This window comes from Nyctereutes procyonoides, unplaced genomic scaffold (genome assembly GCF_905146905.1).
Source record: "Nyctereutes procyonoides isolate TBG_1078 unplaced genomic scaffold, NYPRO_anot_genome, whole genome shotgun sequence".
NCBI lineage: Eukaryota > Metazoa > Chordata > Mammalia > Carnivora > Canidae > Nyctereutes > Nyctereutes procyonoides.
The window spans coordinates 3,656,938-3,672,679 of NW_026575125.1; the positions used below are offsets into that span (position 1 = coordinate 3,656,938).

General features: G+C 43.8%; 1 protein-coding gene across 2 annotated transcripts in view; it reads right to left on the reverse strand.

The window, feature by feature from the left end:
- Positions 1-15,742, reverse strand: part of NLGN4X (neuroligin 4 X-linked) — a 296,558-nt gene that overhangs the window by 253,454 nt on the left and 27,362 nt on the right. For both annotated transcript variants that reach the window (XM_055338876.1, XM_055338877.1), the window contains exons 2-3: positions 10,604-10,771; positions 6,877-6,963 (exon numbers count right to left, since the gene is read on the reverse strand). The gene's annotated coding sequence lies outside the window, so the exon portion shown is untranslated. The remainder of the gene's footprint in view (positions 1-6,876; positions 6,964-10,603; positions 10,772-15,742) is intronic.

A 15,742-nucleotide genomic window follows, 5' to 3' on the forward strand; every position in this document is an offset into this window, starting at 1 on the left:
TCAAAAAAATTAAAATAGGGGCGCCTGGATGGTGCAGTCAGTTAAGCATCTGACTCTTGCTTTTGGCTCAGGTCATGATCTCAGGGTCATGAGACCGAACCCCTGGGAACCCCAAGTCCCCCAGGTCGGGCTCTGCACTCAGCAGGGAGTCAACTGGAGGATTCTCTCTCATTCTCTTTGCCCCTCCCCCTGATCTCTCTCTCTCTCTCTCTCTCTCTCTCTCTCTCCTCTAAAACAAAAGAAATCTTTAAAAGGAAAAGAATTAAATTCGTCAAGGCTTCTATCAAAGTCATGATTATAAAAGGCTTTTAAACAAAAATCCTAATAGTGACAGATCACAGGAATACCTACTCTGAAGCCAGCACATTTCCCATTTGTAAACTTTACCTTCACTATGGGTCTGTAACTTTGGAAAGGTAAGAAATTAATGAGGACACACATCTTGGACACAGAGTGCTCTTCATTCATCTGACGCCCTTTGCTTATCACCTTGCCAGATTTTATTTGTTAACCTTCTTCCCAGAACAGCATAATTTGAACACGCCGATCAATTACCATTAAAAGCAGAAGTGAAAGACTAAACATTCCCCAAGGAAGGCTTGAATTTTCTAAGTAATTGAGAAGAAAATATAGCAGCTCAAATACTAGTCCATTTAGAAGACTTAATTACAGATAAGTCAATGCTAAATAATTTATATTCTTCTGTGCATATATATGAGACTAGAACAAATACCAGATGGAAAAGAAAAAAAACTTTGTAGAGTCTACACTTCATTGCTTCCAAATGCCTACTACCTATAGACAAAGGCCGTAAGAGATTGTATTTATTTTCTTTTTATTCCAGATTCACAAAATTCAGGGAGAAAATAATACTTATTCATCTCTGGGTGAAAATAAAAGGTTTGGTTTCCTGAATGTGATGTTTGTGATTTGCAATAAGAAAAATATGTTTGATCTTCATCTTTCTGGCAAAGAACTCCTAAAACCCTTGGAATTTACTAGGTGGTGAGAAGGCTAAAGATGCTATTGGTGTGTGAATGAGGTGATTTTTGGAAAGTATCTAGGATTGGGTGCTGGTTGCTAGTAGAGACATCCCTGTGATTGATTAGAGGGTTAAAACTTAAAAAAAAAAAAAAAAAGAGGGTTAAAACTTTCTCTCCTATCTCTGACCTAGCTGCCTCTGACCCCTGGGGAAGAAGAGAAAAGCTGGAGGTTGGATCAATCACCAGTGCCCAATGATTGAATTAACCATGCCTGTGTAATGAAGAAGCCTCCATAAAAACCCAAAAGGATGGGGTTCAGAGAGCTTCCAGGGTGGTGAACATGGGGAGGTTTGGGGGAAGAGGCACATGTAGAAAGACTATGGAAGCTCCGTGCCCTGTGTCCATACCTATTCTGTGCGTGTGTTCCACTGGGCTGTTCCTGAGCTATAGCCTTTTATAATAAGCCTCTGATCTGGTGAGTACCATGTTTCTCTGAGTTCTGTGAACCAGCTGCCAAGGTAAAGTTACAAATTAGCAGATTAATGGAACCCAAGGAGGGAGTCGTTGGAAGCTCTGATCTATACAGCTCCTCGTGGGTCAGAAGCACAAGTACTTGCAACTGGTATCTGACGTGTCGGCTGGCCAGTCTTGTAGGGCTGAGACCTGACCCTGTGAGGTCTGACACTGTCCCCAGGTAGACAGTGTTGGCATCAGGTTGAATTGTAGGACACTCAGCTGCTGTCAGAGACCTGCTTCATGGTGTGGGAAACCCTCCCCAACACACATATCCTAGTCAGCGGTCAGAACCCTCTTACTGAGCCATCACATATTTTTGCAATGATGTAATAATATTAAGAAAGAACTGCAGAAGGATTTTCTGCTTAATAGAAAAAGGTTGCACCCTCTCAGAGGGTGGTCAGCTCTGGGCTAATCTGTAGAGAAACTTCAGACAAGGCCGGACAAAAGGGGCCATCATGCAGACTCACTCCTTTCCCTTTTCATGCAGGCTCACTCCTTTCCCTTTTCAGCTGAAGGACCGGAGGAGGTAAGAGGGTTTGTGCACGGTCACTGGCCCACGTGGCCTGCTGAGCCAGGACGACATCTTGCCCCACTCCAAAACAACACGGTTGAGCACATTGACTTGCACTCACCCAACACTTCCCGAGAATCTCCTGTGTGCCATGCAGTGTGCTAGATATGGGGGAAGAGTGAAAATTGAATACTTCAATTTCCAACTGCATGCTAAGGACACTGAAGGTTCATGTGAGGGAAGGATGAACACTTCTCCAGGCTAGTATATTAACCAGGTTCATGGGGACGAGGGGACATTTGGCCTCTCAAACTCCTAAGTTTTGCATTCCCCCACCCACCCCACGTCATGGTTAAATCAATTCATACTTAGGGACATCATGGAAAATCCTGTTTCAGCACTCACTACGGAAAAGGAAAGAAATAGGGCATATGAAAGGAACATTCTTAAGCAAAAGATCCTCAATCATCTGCAACCGAAATATATTTTGTTAATATTTACTACCACAGCACGCCAAGTATGACATCCAACAACCTGCCAGAGAAAAACAAAACAACCCCATTCCCTATTGATATTAATTACCCACTTCAGGGAAGCATGCTGAGTCAGAATTATGTTGCTCTCAAATTCTAAAACACACCAAAGATGGAATCAATGAACTCCCTGGTTTTAACTTTAGGAAATGCACTTGGTTCAAAAGTTTAGTGAAGCAGAAGGAAAAAAAAAATCACAATAATTGCCTGCACTTAATCAACAGTTCTTTTATTTTAGATCACAAGACAAGTGGACTGGGGCCATGGTAACACCAGTCAAGGTGGCTCCTCACGGTCAACTGGCTTCATTGTAAACCTGAGCCCTAACAGACACAGCAATCGGAATCTACTGCTACAAAAGCTAAAGAGGACATGTGCTTGGTGGTGTGTCAGAGGCCTCACACGTGCTGTGTGGATGGTCATCAAATCTCTCTCCAGTGACCAGAGATTCCACAGGTGCCATTCCCGAGTGCTCCCAGCCCCCACTGATGCATGGTCACAAACGCCTGCTCTGTGTCTAAAAGGTTGTATGTAGAGGAGGCATTAATAGAATTCCCAAAGGGAAAACATCTATGTACATATGCATATATCATCTACATATGTGTACGTACATAGTACACGCATACACGTCTATTATATGCATGCACGTGCGTATATACATGTATTATATATACACGCGCATATATAATAATGCAATATTTCCATTCCTGACTGATTTGTGAAACTAAGATGTTCACCATGAACGGCCTTCCTCCCCTCCAAAGAATCATGCCATGCCCTAAAGTATGGATTGGCAAAACTCATTGCACATAAGTATTTTTGGCTTTCCGGGCCCTGTGCTCTTGAACCATCATTCAACTCTGGCACAGCAGTGTAAAAGAGCCATAGAGGAAAAAGTCAATGCCAAGGTGTGGCTGTGTTCCAATAAAACTTTATAAAAACAGGTGACCTGCCCACAGGCCATAGCTGGCTCCCCTTATGCCTCTACATGTATTGAGGTCATTTACCCAAAAGCTGAGTTCGTTTATGTCCTCCAGAGCGCAACAAAATTAACTTATGCATAAATAACTCATAAATAGTGTAAAATGATCTACTTAACTAGATACACTTGCCCCCCCTTTTTTTTCTATTCTGAAATAGATCATTTTGACAGAAAAGCAGCATTAAATTGGCAAGGGGGAGGCAGGCAGTATTGTATTGATACAAAGGAAAGATTATGGGTTCGGAAAAATAGTTGAAAGGAAAAGGATCGAGGAGACTGAAAAACAAAGTATTTCTATTTATATGATAACATGTATAATAAAATTATGTATATTTACATTATTTATTATATTTATGTATATTTTATATTTCTATATTTAAGTCTGATCCCAGTTACTGTACCAAGTGGATTTGCAGAACTACTGTGTCCCTCTGAATCACAAAATTTTTTTTTTACAGATTTTATTTATTTATTCATGAGAGACACACAGAGAGAAGCAGAGACACAGGCAGAGGGAGAAGCAGGCTCCCTGCAGGGAGCCCGAAGCAGGACTCGATCCCAGGACCTCGGGGTCACATCCTGAGCCAAAGGCAGAGGTTCAACCACTGAGCCACCCACGCATCCCTGAATCACAAAATATTTAATAAAAGATCCATTGGCATAGATAGATCTGTTGGCATACTGTGTTCAGAACTACAAAGAGCATAAACAAACTATCTCAGCATTCAAATTTATTCTTAGGCGATGAGTAGTCCTCATCAGGATCTTCAAAATACTCATACGTTCATTTCCATATCATACTGGACTTCCCAACTCCTGGCTTATCTCTGGATGACTTCACATGAAAATGAAAATTATGGAATGTGGAAGGACTTTTCCTTGGTCATCAGTTTTGAGATGAACCAAGCCATCTTGGGAATAAAATCAAGGGATTTCTAATGCTGGTTCCCCAAGACCATCCCAGATCCCTAGAAGAATCCATCGCAAACGGGGTTGGGGGCACGGGGTAACTGGGTGATGGGTACTAAGGACGGCAAAGGATGGAATGAGCACTGGGTGTTACCTGCAACTGATGAATCACTGAACTCTCATTCGTTGAGTTTAAATAAATTTTTTTAAATTTTTTTGAAAAAGAAGGAAAATCCATTGCAAAGAGTCTCCTTTCACAGAGGTTACAAAACCAGAACATGCTCAGTCAACGTTGTAGAGAAAATGTGATTAAAGTGGCATATGTTGAAATTTTCAAGTATCAAGAGGCTTCATGAATGATCTGTCCTTCCTAAGGAGTTGCTTTCCTTCATTCATAATCACAGATTCCCCATAACAAAGAGGAACGGGTGCCTGCCTCTCTATTCTTTACGTATATCAGAAGCCTGATCACCCAGAAATAGCTACTTAGCAGCAGCCCCAGATCAAGGCATCAGCGCCCCCCCACCCACCCCGATGCACAGATGTGGGAGCTTGGCCACCAAAGCCTGCACCCCTCGTGAATGACCCAGATGAAGACCCTCGGAGCTTTCAGCTCCCGTGTAGACACGTTGAGAATCCACGAACACGAAAACTCCCTGCCATGAGCTGTTCATCCAGCCACGCCATCCTCAGGATACAACACGAGAAGCTCCAACTTGGGATCTCCCCTCATCCCGGCCACCCCAAAGTATGATCGGAAAGCACGCCCCGATTCAGACGGGCAGGTAGGCAGCCTCCTGCACACACGTGTCCATACTGCCTGGTGGTTTCAAATGCAGATTGAACCTAAGTGCACATGGCCCAAAAAGTGAGAGGTCTTTCTAGATTCAGAAGTCCTCATTTTCCACTCCTGATTGTGCACTTTATATAATGTTCCCTTTGGGTTTCATTATGTGAGCTGTCACATTATGAGCTGTGGCTCGTCCACGGCTCGGAGCGCGATGCCAGACCTATTACTACTGCTTCTCCTTGGAACCAGGACAGCCTGATTATATTAAACAGAGTGCTCCTAGCACAGCGGCTACCGAAATGATTATGACCAAGCCGCATCGGGCTGCCGTTCCAAAATGTGATCGTGTGAGAAGGAAGACAGATTTCCAAGACTCTGTGCCCCGTTAGATAGCAACGCTCCTCCAGGTTGAAAAACGACATAAAAACGGGGGGGGGGGAACTCATGGCATAATTCAGAAGACAAAGGGATTTACATAATGTGCTGTTAATGATGATTTGCTGTATGTACTGATGAGAAATGTGTGTGTGCATTGAATACCTTTGGTAAAATAACCTACACAAGTTAAAAATAGTAACCATTTTGCCATCTATAATCATCTTCCAAATTTGCATGTTGATAACAAAAGGGGGACAGCGTGAATCTCTGCTAATTAAAAAATTATCTTTAGGGGGGGAAGAAAGTTTTATGGCAGCATATGGGAGAGGAACTTGGAAATCCAGTCTGTGGGGAACAAGGGTCTCATAAAAAATATGACCTTGACAATCTTGTAGAATCCAGGAATCCTACAGAAGTTTGTCACCGACTAAAGATATGGAAGTTGTAAAGAAGCCAAAAGCCATTTGCGGTCTCCATGGTGGGAAATATTTGGAAGCTGTGCCACTCAAATTGTTAAGAAAAACGGTAGATAATGAATATGTGAATGATATATAATCATAAACACCACGTCAGCAGGGCTCAAGTCGACAGCTCAGCCATGAAAAGACATAACCATTTACTTGAAACACATGAAAACACAACCTTTCTCGAATTTAAGTATGGGAAGGAACGGGCCCAGGTTTCAAGGTGCAAAATGATTTTATTAACAAGCGCTCACATCCATAGATCATAGAAATATCCCACCCATCTCCCCTTCGTTGGGATCTGTTCTCCAGATAGAAAGATCCCGTGGCCTCAGTGGGCCCTCTGCCTGGGTTAGAACATGTCTAGCATTTGGGTGTCATTCTGAAGGGACGGCCACCATTCAAATGCCCTCGTAGCTGGAGATGCTCACTCTAGATCGGAGTAGGCTTCCAGTGGCCAATGGGCTTGAGGGTAAATTTTGGAGCGGTTTATACAAGGGGAGTCAGAAAGCTGAGCCTCCCATTTATGCACAGCGAATTAATGAGATATACTGAGCATCGTGGCTATTTGGAGGAACAAGCAATTATTACAAAGCCCCGAATTTCCAACATGTACCATTATACGCACTGCAAATGAGCTTGAAATCACGGCTTTGCACTTTGGTTCGTTTCAAATAGATTTTTGAAGGAGGAAACTATTCCGACTACCACAGCAGCCCGAAAGCACGGCGAGATTTGATTTACCCAGGCTGCAAATGCATCAGTAGCGGAAGTCAGCAGAAGCCAATGGGTCCTTTGGATACTCACCATTACATCGTCCTTCTAGGAAGACGCCTTTAGAAATGCCTCCACGGACACACGCTTGACGTCTTTTCCATCTCAACACCTTTGTCCCTATTAAAACAAAAACAAGAAAGAGGTATGTTGGTCCAGCCCATAAAAGAGATGAGTGTGCGTGCTTCAAGGGCAATGTTTTATTGCTCACATAACTTTGCTTTGGGGTTGTTACCGGAAGTAGCCGGTAGTGGCAAAGAGCGATTCTTAACTGGGTCCTTAATGAGGCAAGCTGCTAATCATGACACAACACCCCTGCAGGTGCGGCTAACTGTAGATGCCACATCCCACCATCCTGGTCCTCGTGCAGCGTGACGATTTAGGATAAACAGGCAGGTTGAGGCTTCCAGTCCGTGTCTCGTGGGTATTCATTTGGGCTCTGTTACATCTTCGTTGACGATGACAATCAATTTAGTGCATATCTACGTGCGATCTAGCTTTATTTAAATTAAGACTTTTAAATCCTCGAAAAATGCAATTCGGGTAAAGAGTCGATCCATGTTTTGGAGATCGTTTGCTTGCAAGAAGCAAGCCTCAGCAGGCAGCCAGTGTTCTTCGCCTACAGCCAAGGGTCAGGATGGGCAAGACCAAACACTGCCCTGTTTGCTTGGCCCCCACTATGACAACACTAGGTGTCTCTTTGAGCAGAAGTCACCCCCAGGATCGTTTAGCATTATTCTTGTCATCCCAACCTGGACTCTTCTCTTTAAAGGGTGATTCTCAAGCAACGTGCCGCTCCTTCCACTTTCAAGTGAGGATCACAACAAGGCAAAGTGGCTCCCTGTGAGCTCTCTCACAGAGTCTCATCTTGTGACTGACACTCACCATTTTAGAGCCCGAGGAAGGAGAGTAAGTGGAAAGGGAGACTACTTCATTTAATGCACTTCTCATGGTGCTTGAGGAATATTAGTACCAAGGAGATGAGGTCTTTGGGTTTCAAAGGCAGCGAGCCAATAGTGCATTAATAAACTGTAGGAAGGCAGGGTCCTATTTTAATTATGCTCTGATTACTCATAACAACTAGCACATTTACTTCTTCTGGGTTTCAAGAACACTGTTGATTAAAATATATTTAGGAAAATGAATTCATATGTAACAACAATCACGACGGCGTTCAACATCGCTGACCCTTCTACAGCCGTGCAGGGTAGCTATCATGACATCTGTTTTACAGTTAGAAAAACCAATGTTGGGATCCCTGGGTGGCACAGCGGTTTGGCGCCTGCCTTTGGCCCAGGGCGCGATCCTGGAGACCCGGGATCGAATCCCGCGTCGGGCTCCCGGTGCATGGAGCCTGCTTCTCCCTCCGCCTGTGTCTCTGCCTCTCACTCTCTCTGTGTGACTACCATAAATAAATAAAAATTAAAAAAAAAAAGGTCTTAGAAAAACCAATGTTCACACACTAAGTCATATAAGTCATGGGCTTTGAGGCAGACGGAGGCAGAGCTGAGTCTCCCTGGACATCCACGACCACACATTTTACCAAATCGAGCGGCATCTTCAACTAAACGAACTATAGTGGTCAACACATGTCGTGGGTCAGCATTTCACATACTGAGTGCTTTCTATACTGACTCTTTTTATCTTCTCAAGAAGCACAGAAGGTAGGGAAGGGCGTTATCAACACTGGTTGGAAAAAGGGAATCAGAGGGAAGGTAGCCAAGTAGCCCAGGAGCACAGAGCTGCAAAAGGTAGGGCTGGACTCACACCAGGTAGTTTCCTTTCCATCTACCTTGCTACACGGGCTCCGGTGCGACAAGGACTATCATTTCTACCCCACATTCTCAGTCCCCACACCGTGGGAATCTACAGCTGACATGGTATCTGTCCGTGAGAAGGAGGCTATTTGATATTGATAGCAAAGACAACCTCACAGTGCATGAGTGATGCACACAGTAGGTGCTATTCTCACGCTGTAACGTTAATACTACAACTTAAAAATTGGCGCTATTCCTAGTTCACCCAATCCCAGGTCATATCTGGGCTCTAAACCGCAGGCCAGTGCTACATACACAACTGCAAAGTTAACTCCATGTGTGTTTCAGGAAACTTCTACAGACATTAGTATGAATTATGTCTGACTGGCCAATACAATTTTTTTTTCTTGTGATGGGGCACAGAAAAATGTTCATTAATTATTATTTTAAGGTGGAGCTTTTGTTTCTGTTTGCTTTAATTTTGATGGCTCTTTTTTTTTTTAAAAGATTTTATTTATTGATTCATGAGAGACACAGAGAAAGACAGAGGCAGAGACACAGGCAGAGGGAGAAGCAGGCTCCATGCAGGGAGCCTGACGTGGGACTCGATCCCGGGTCTCCAGGATCGCGCCCTGGGCTGAAGGCAGTGCTGAACCGCTGAGCCACCTGGGCTGCCCTGATGGTTCTTTTTTTAAGGTACACAGGTGAGACAGAATGATTAATCATATTAGCATATGCTTTCTTTTAAAATCTGATAAACCTAACAACTGATAGAACAAAATAAATATTCCCATCATGTAGTGCTTACTGTGTGGTCGTCTAGCCCAGTTAAAGTCCCTGGAAAGAAGTCTGTTCATCTGTAGCTGGACTGAGCTGTATTCAAAGCTGTCCCGCCCCAGTCAGGAATGTTTCCACCTGTCCTGCTTCCCTCTCTCCCGTAATCTCCCAGTACCTCTCTTACTGGAGCCTACTCACCCCCAATCCTTAACGCACGTTGTACTACATCTCCTGCTGTATGAGGTTAAATACGTTCCAAATACTCTTAGTTTCTTCTTCATGGCTAACCCATTAGGTGCAAACTCACAGGGTAACATTCTCCCAGAGGGGATTTTGTATGAGAAACTCAACGCTGAGGAGTCAGAGACAGGGAGGGACCCTTTACGACATCCATACTAATTACGCCACCTCCGGGTTAGCCATCGAAATCAAGGGGCAATGCAGATCGCCACCTCTCGTCCACGCAAATACTCCATTTCCCTCATGTGATTTCTGTTGCATGATTCACCATGGGACATGATGCAGGAATCCTTTCTTGTATTTGAAGCAAAATTCTAAGATGTAAGTCATGTGCCGAATAGCAACTCTCAAAGGTTAAAGAATAAATTCTTTAGACGAAAATAATTTTTTTCTCAAAATACGTCTTGATTTTACCATTACGTTTGCAGTGGATGCCCTATAATCAAACGCCTTAAAAGGCAGATAAATTAAAAAAAAAAAAGCAGATAAATATGACTACAAATAGCCGATTATTTTGAAAGTGACGTGACATTATTTTTTAATCTTCTTTTTGACATAGAAACGACGCCCTATCAAATACTTATCATCTGTGAAGACTTACGCTGTACTTCATATGCATTCATTGACACAGAAAAGGATCTTTTATTATAAATGGCTTTTTTGTTTGTTTGTTTAGTCATCTCTGCATCCAATATAGGGCTTGAACCTAAGATCCTGAAATCAAGAATCACATAGTCTTCTGACTGAGCCAGCCGGGTGCCCCTAGGAAGGAATCTTTTAAAGACATACATGGCCCGCGATGATAGTTTTCAAACAGTCAAGGTGGATTAAAAAGGGGGAAGCTGTAATTAAAGCAGTATTTATGAGTCACTAATATATTAGCAATATTAGAGTTCACGAATATGTTAACAAATGTTACTGTACAATTATATCATTTCGATAGAATCTTAGCATGCGGAGAACACATGAGTCAAAAGCATACAGACCTTTGGAGGAATACGAGGCGTGGAACGGGGAATGATATATCCCACACTAGGATAATGTTTCAAGGAAGCCTCTCCATATACTCTCATCTTTACAACTGAAGGTTTGGAGGCTCATGAAAACGTTCATGGCCATTCCAATTCACCCTGGGTAGCAGGTCCAAAGGAGACCTAGAAAATAAGATAGGAAGATCTAAATACCTTCATAAAAGGTACCATTCATACACCTCTGACTTTCCAAGAGGGCACTGACATGATTGTATCCCTTCGTACCTAAATAACTTGTAACAAATCTTGTCTAGAAATCCTATCGTTTCACTTTACAGGTGTTGGTTGAGTGCAGACCACAAATGAGATATGAGGCCAGGAAAGGAATTCCGAAGACTAAACGGGACAACCCCCGTCCTCAGTGGACATGTCTTCTTGTGAGGGAGGGCATCCTCAGAGCAAGTACTCATAATGAATTGCAGGAGCTCTTGTACCAGTCATAAAGGAATAGAAAGTGCCAGGGACACTTGGGTGGCTCAGTGGTTGAGTGTCTGCCTTCGTCCCAAGGGGTCCTGGGATCGAGTCCCACGTTGGGCTCCATGCAGGGAGCCTGCTTCTCCCTCTGCCCGTGTCTCTGCCTCTCTCTGTGTCTTTCATGAATAAATAAATAAACTCTTTAGAAGTAAAAAAAAAAAAAAAAAAAAGGAATAGAAAATGCCAGGCTCAGTGGAGGTGACGGCTCTAAGAAACTTTTAGGAGCCGCACGGAACAGAGCCTTGAGAGAGGAGGGTGAGAGGAGCCACGTGTCAGAGTAAAGCATACAGAAAGCAGGAGCAGGAGGTAGCCGCAGAGCTCACAGGGCCCTCAAGGGATCCACACCACGACTCAGCTCAGGGCTCCCAAGGCTTGGGCAGCACCCGAGACTGAATGTCTGCACCAGACTTGCACACACATATGCAAAAACAAGAGAAGATAAACTTATTTTTAAAACCTAAATATATTTCAGGGGTATTTAAAAATCTTTTGTTTATTTATTTGAGAGAAAGAGAGAGACATCACGAGCAGGGGGAGTAGAGCAGAGAGAGAACCAGACTCCCCGCTGACCAGGGATCCTGGACGTGGGGATCAATCCCAGGACCCTGAGATCACGACCTGAGCCAAAGGCAGATGCTTCACCAACTGAGCCACCCAGGTGCCTCTAAAAAAACCTTTTTTTAATCCCAGGCTTATTCATTTGTTATTTAATATTCTTTTGAGTCTCAGTGACCTACCAAATTTTTGAAGGAAAAATGAGGGGAATTTTCATTTTGGTAGATTTTTTGGGTGGCTATTAGAAAAATAATAAAAGGCATGCTCATGGGGCACCTGGATGGTTCAGTGGTTGAGCGTCTGCCTTCGCTCAGGTCGTGACCCCAGGGTCCCAGGATCGAGTCCCATATCGGGCTTCCATAGGGAGCCTGTTTCTCCCTCTGTCTGTGTCTCTGCCTCTCTCTGCATGTCTCTCATGAAGACATAAAATCTTAAAAAAAAAAAAGGCATACTCACATAAGAAGAGAATGTATATATCTAGGTTTCAGGGGGTCACCCTGGATATTTCTAGATGTGTATATAAATGTTCAAATTGACATAAGTAACCTAATTTATCTAACCCAAATTTTATCTACCATCTCTCAAACAGAACAATCCTCCAAATTATATCCATTTTTGAAAAGATGCATATTTAATAAAACATCTGTTTCTGACTTGGATTGGCTCCCAGTTTTATACAATGTTCAAATTGTTTAATTTTTAGCATTATAAAAGTCGAGTGAAAAACAACAAGGAGAGAAATTTCTCTACGGAACATAAAAAGCATAACTTAAAATGTATATAATCAATTTTACACAATTCTACTCCTCCTGAGTCAACCCACATTTTGGACGAATTCAAGGAATTCATTCATTGTCCACATGGCTAATTCTGACACAAACCTTTACAATAAAATGAAAAAGGACTCAAGGCATCTCTTCAGCAAGCAGTAGAAACAAACAGCACAGCACAGCAGATTTATAGCTTTCATGTAAGACATTAAATAATTAAGCTCCAAAATCCTTAACATTCCTAAAATTTATCACTATTTTCTAGGCATGGACTAGAATGAGAAACGTGAAGCCTTTCTCTGACACTGTTAAAAAAAAATACAGAAAAAGAATTGTAAAAAGTCTAGGGACATGAAAACCAGCAAAAAAACAATAATATAAAAATAGCATCTAGAAATAAATCATCCATATATTGAATAATCTACACATTTTCGGTTAATCATGCTAGTTTGTAAGTTCAATAGTTGATGAAGAACCGACTTCCCTTAGGTGGAAGACAAACTTCCTTCTACAACAAATAGGTTAAAAGATCAAAGTTGTTCCCTCATACTGTCTCCGGCCTGGCTATATTGTCTAAGAAACTGCGATGGCTGCGCTGCTAACACTTGTCCACCACGTTCAACCTCTGGCTTTTCATTCATTGAGTGAATGTCCGCAGCGTGTCTTGATATTACTCATTTCTTCAACAAACACCCAGTGTGCACCTCCTCTGAGCTGGACTCATGTGTTTAAGGAAAAGCAGAAAAACATTAAAACACACCTAAGAGGGCAAAAAATGAAAATGCTTTCCAATGTGATGGAGCGCCAAGAGGGGAGTAAGAGTGGGCTAATCGACGTGAAGACAGGAGAGCATGTAACCCACTTTCTGTGGGAAGAAGAGAGGAGGTTCCAGGCAGGGGAAGTGGCACGGGCAATGCCCTAATTTGGTACATGCTTAGTTGGATCACAAAACCAAAAGACAACTGGTATACCAGCAGGGTGGTAATGGGAGAATGCCATGGGGTGGAGCTGGGGAGGTGGGCAGGAGGCTCACCGTGTAAAGCCAAATAGGTCAGTATAAGGAATTTGGGGTTTATTCTAAGTATAACATGAAGCCATCCTTGGTAAAGGATTTCAGAGCAAGAGGGAGGAAGATAAGACCAAAGATAAACAATAGGAAGGGCCTGCCTTACCATGTGCCTGTATTTTAAGGTACTTCACGTGCCTCATTAACTTATCTGTCTTGCAAACATCTCTAGATGTAGGTACTCCACATAATAACTCTCTTATGGATGAGAAAACTGGAACATGAAAAAAATCAATTTTACGTGGCTAGGAAGCCTCAGGTGTCCTGGTTCCCTCGGTAGAAACTGATGAGTGCCAGAGACGAGGGTCCATAACGCATGCCAGAGTCAGAGGAGACAGTACGCACAACAGAATGTTAGCCTCATGGGATGGATAAAGTATAGGGATGGGTAAAATGCTAGGGAAAAAATGTATGGGGCTCTGCTTCTGGTTCCTGGCACACAGCTCCTGAAACCCTTGGGATTCCTAAGTGATTAAATCACTGGGAGCACCTTTCTTCTAATATTTGGCCTCTGACCCTGGTCCCTCATACAGAGCTCCTAAGTCCCTTGAAACTTCTTGAGTAATAGGAGTGTCCTTTGTTCTAACGGGGCAAGACGTGGTGGGCTTCAGCAAAGCTACAAAATGGGGTCTGGTCGCCAGGAAAACCACGTCATGGTTAGAAGCTTGGACTTTCCAGCCCCTCTCCATCCTGAGCGCATCCATGGTTGGGAGGGTGGTGCACCCCAACTCCAGGAGGATGGAAGCTCCCAATTCGAGACCCTTGCAGACCTCATCCTATGAATCTCTCCACCTGTATATTTTATATGATGTCCTTTATTATCAAATAAAGTAGAAGACATTAAGGAAATGTTTCCCTTTGGTCTGTGAGCTGTTCTAGCAAATGATGCAATCCAAGGAGGGGGTTGTGGGAAGCTTTGATTTGTACTCGAGTCAGAGAAAAGCTGGGGACAGAGTAACTTGGCGGCTGAGCTGCTTGCAATTGTTCTGCAGTGGAAATGGTCTTGTGGGACTGAGCCCTTCACCTGTGGCTTCTCCAGTTAGCGTCAAATTGAACTGAATTGTAGGACACCCTCTTAGCATCACAGAGAATGGCTTAGTGTTAGGGGGAAAAGCGCACACATATGGTGACAGGACGTATTGAGTGTGCGAGTAAAGGAGGAACACAGGAGTAGTTTTCCCAACCAGCGTGGGAGAGCGGGGTACAAGAGTACCCAGGTAGAAGGAGAACCTGAGGATGACAGGGCAAGAAGGCGAGGAACAGGTGTGGTGAATCCCAGCGATGCTCAGCTTGCATGGAAAACAGCTACCTGGGAGGAGAGCACAGGACTGAAGCGAGGACGGCTGGTTCAGGAGATGGAAGACCATGTGTGCTTGTGGACAGTTTCTGGACAGGATAGTCCTCTGATGCAACCTATTATTCAGGAATGTGGAACGGGCAAAGTTTTAAAAAGTGATGGGAGAGTATGAACAGCCATAGACAGGACAGGAAGCAAAACAGCAAATGTAAAGTGAGAACATGGCCATGGAAGTAGAGATGTATCCCAGCCAAGAGAAATAAAGAGACCCAGAAAGTGATTCACACCAGGCAGATGGAGAGAGGGGATGCAAAGTACGGGACTGAGGGACGAGGGACTGAGTGCAGAAGATGCCTCTCCCGGGAAAACAGCGTGCAGGGAACGGAGCAAGCTTGGCAAAAGAGGTGATGGGCTGAATTTGGACACACTGAACTGCGCCTTTGGCAGAGCGTACAGATGAAGCTGTCCCAAAAGAGGCAACTGTGAGAGCAGGATGAAGCCTGAGGGAGAAGTGAGAGCAGAAAATCAGGACACAGGGGTCTCCTGGGGGAAGCACAGTTGGATCACTAGCAGAGGGAAAGCTACGTGGGACAGTCTGGGAGCCAGGGAAGTGGCCTGAGACTATAGAAGGAGCAGCTGTACCTGAAGAAGCAGGACGAGTATAGTCAGAAAGGAAGAGAAAGGCCATAGAGGGGACCCAGAAGGGAGAGTGTTCAGGAATTCAAGGAAGGATAAAGCCCCTGGAAGGAGGGGCAATAACACGTCAGAGTCTATGGAGAAGCTCCAAGAACGTTGGCTCTGCTGAAGGGTCAGCCACCTGCAGTGGTGCCCGGGGCAAGCCCCAGAGTCCAGGTGTGCTGTCAGAGTGGAAGGCAGAGAGATGTGAGAAGAAGTAAAGAACTGCTTGTTACCATGAGTTCCTTGTCTCAGGG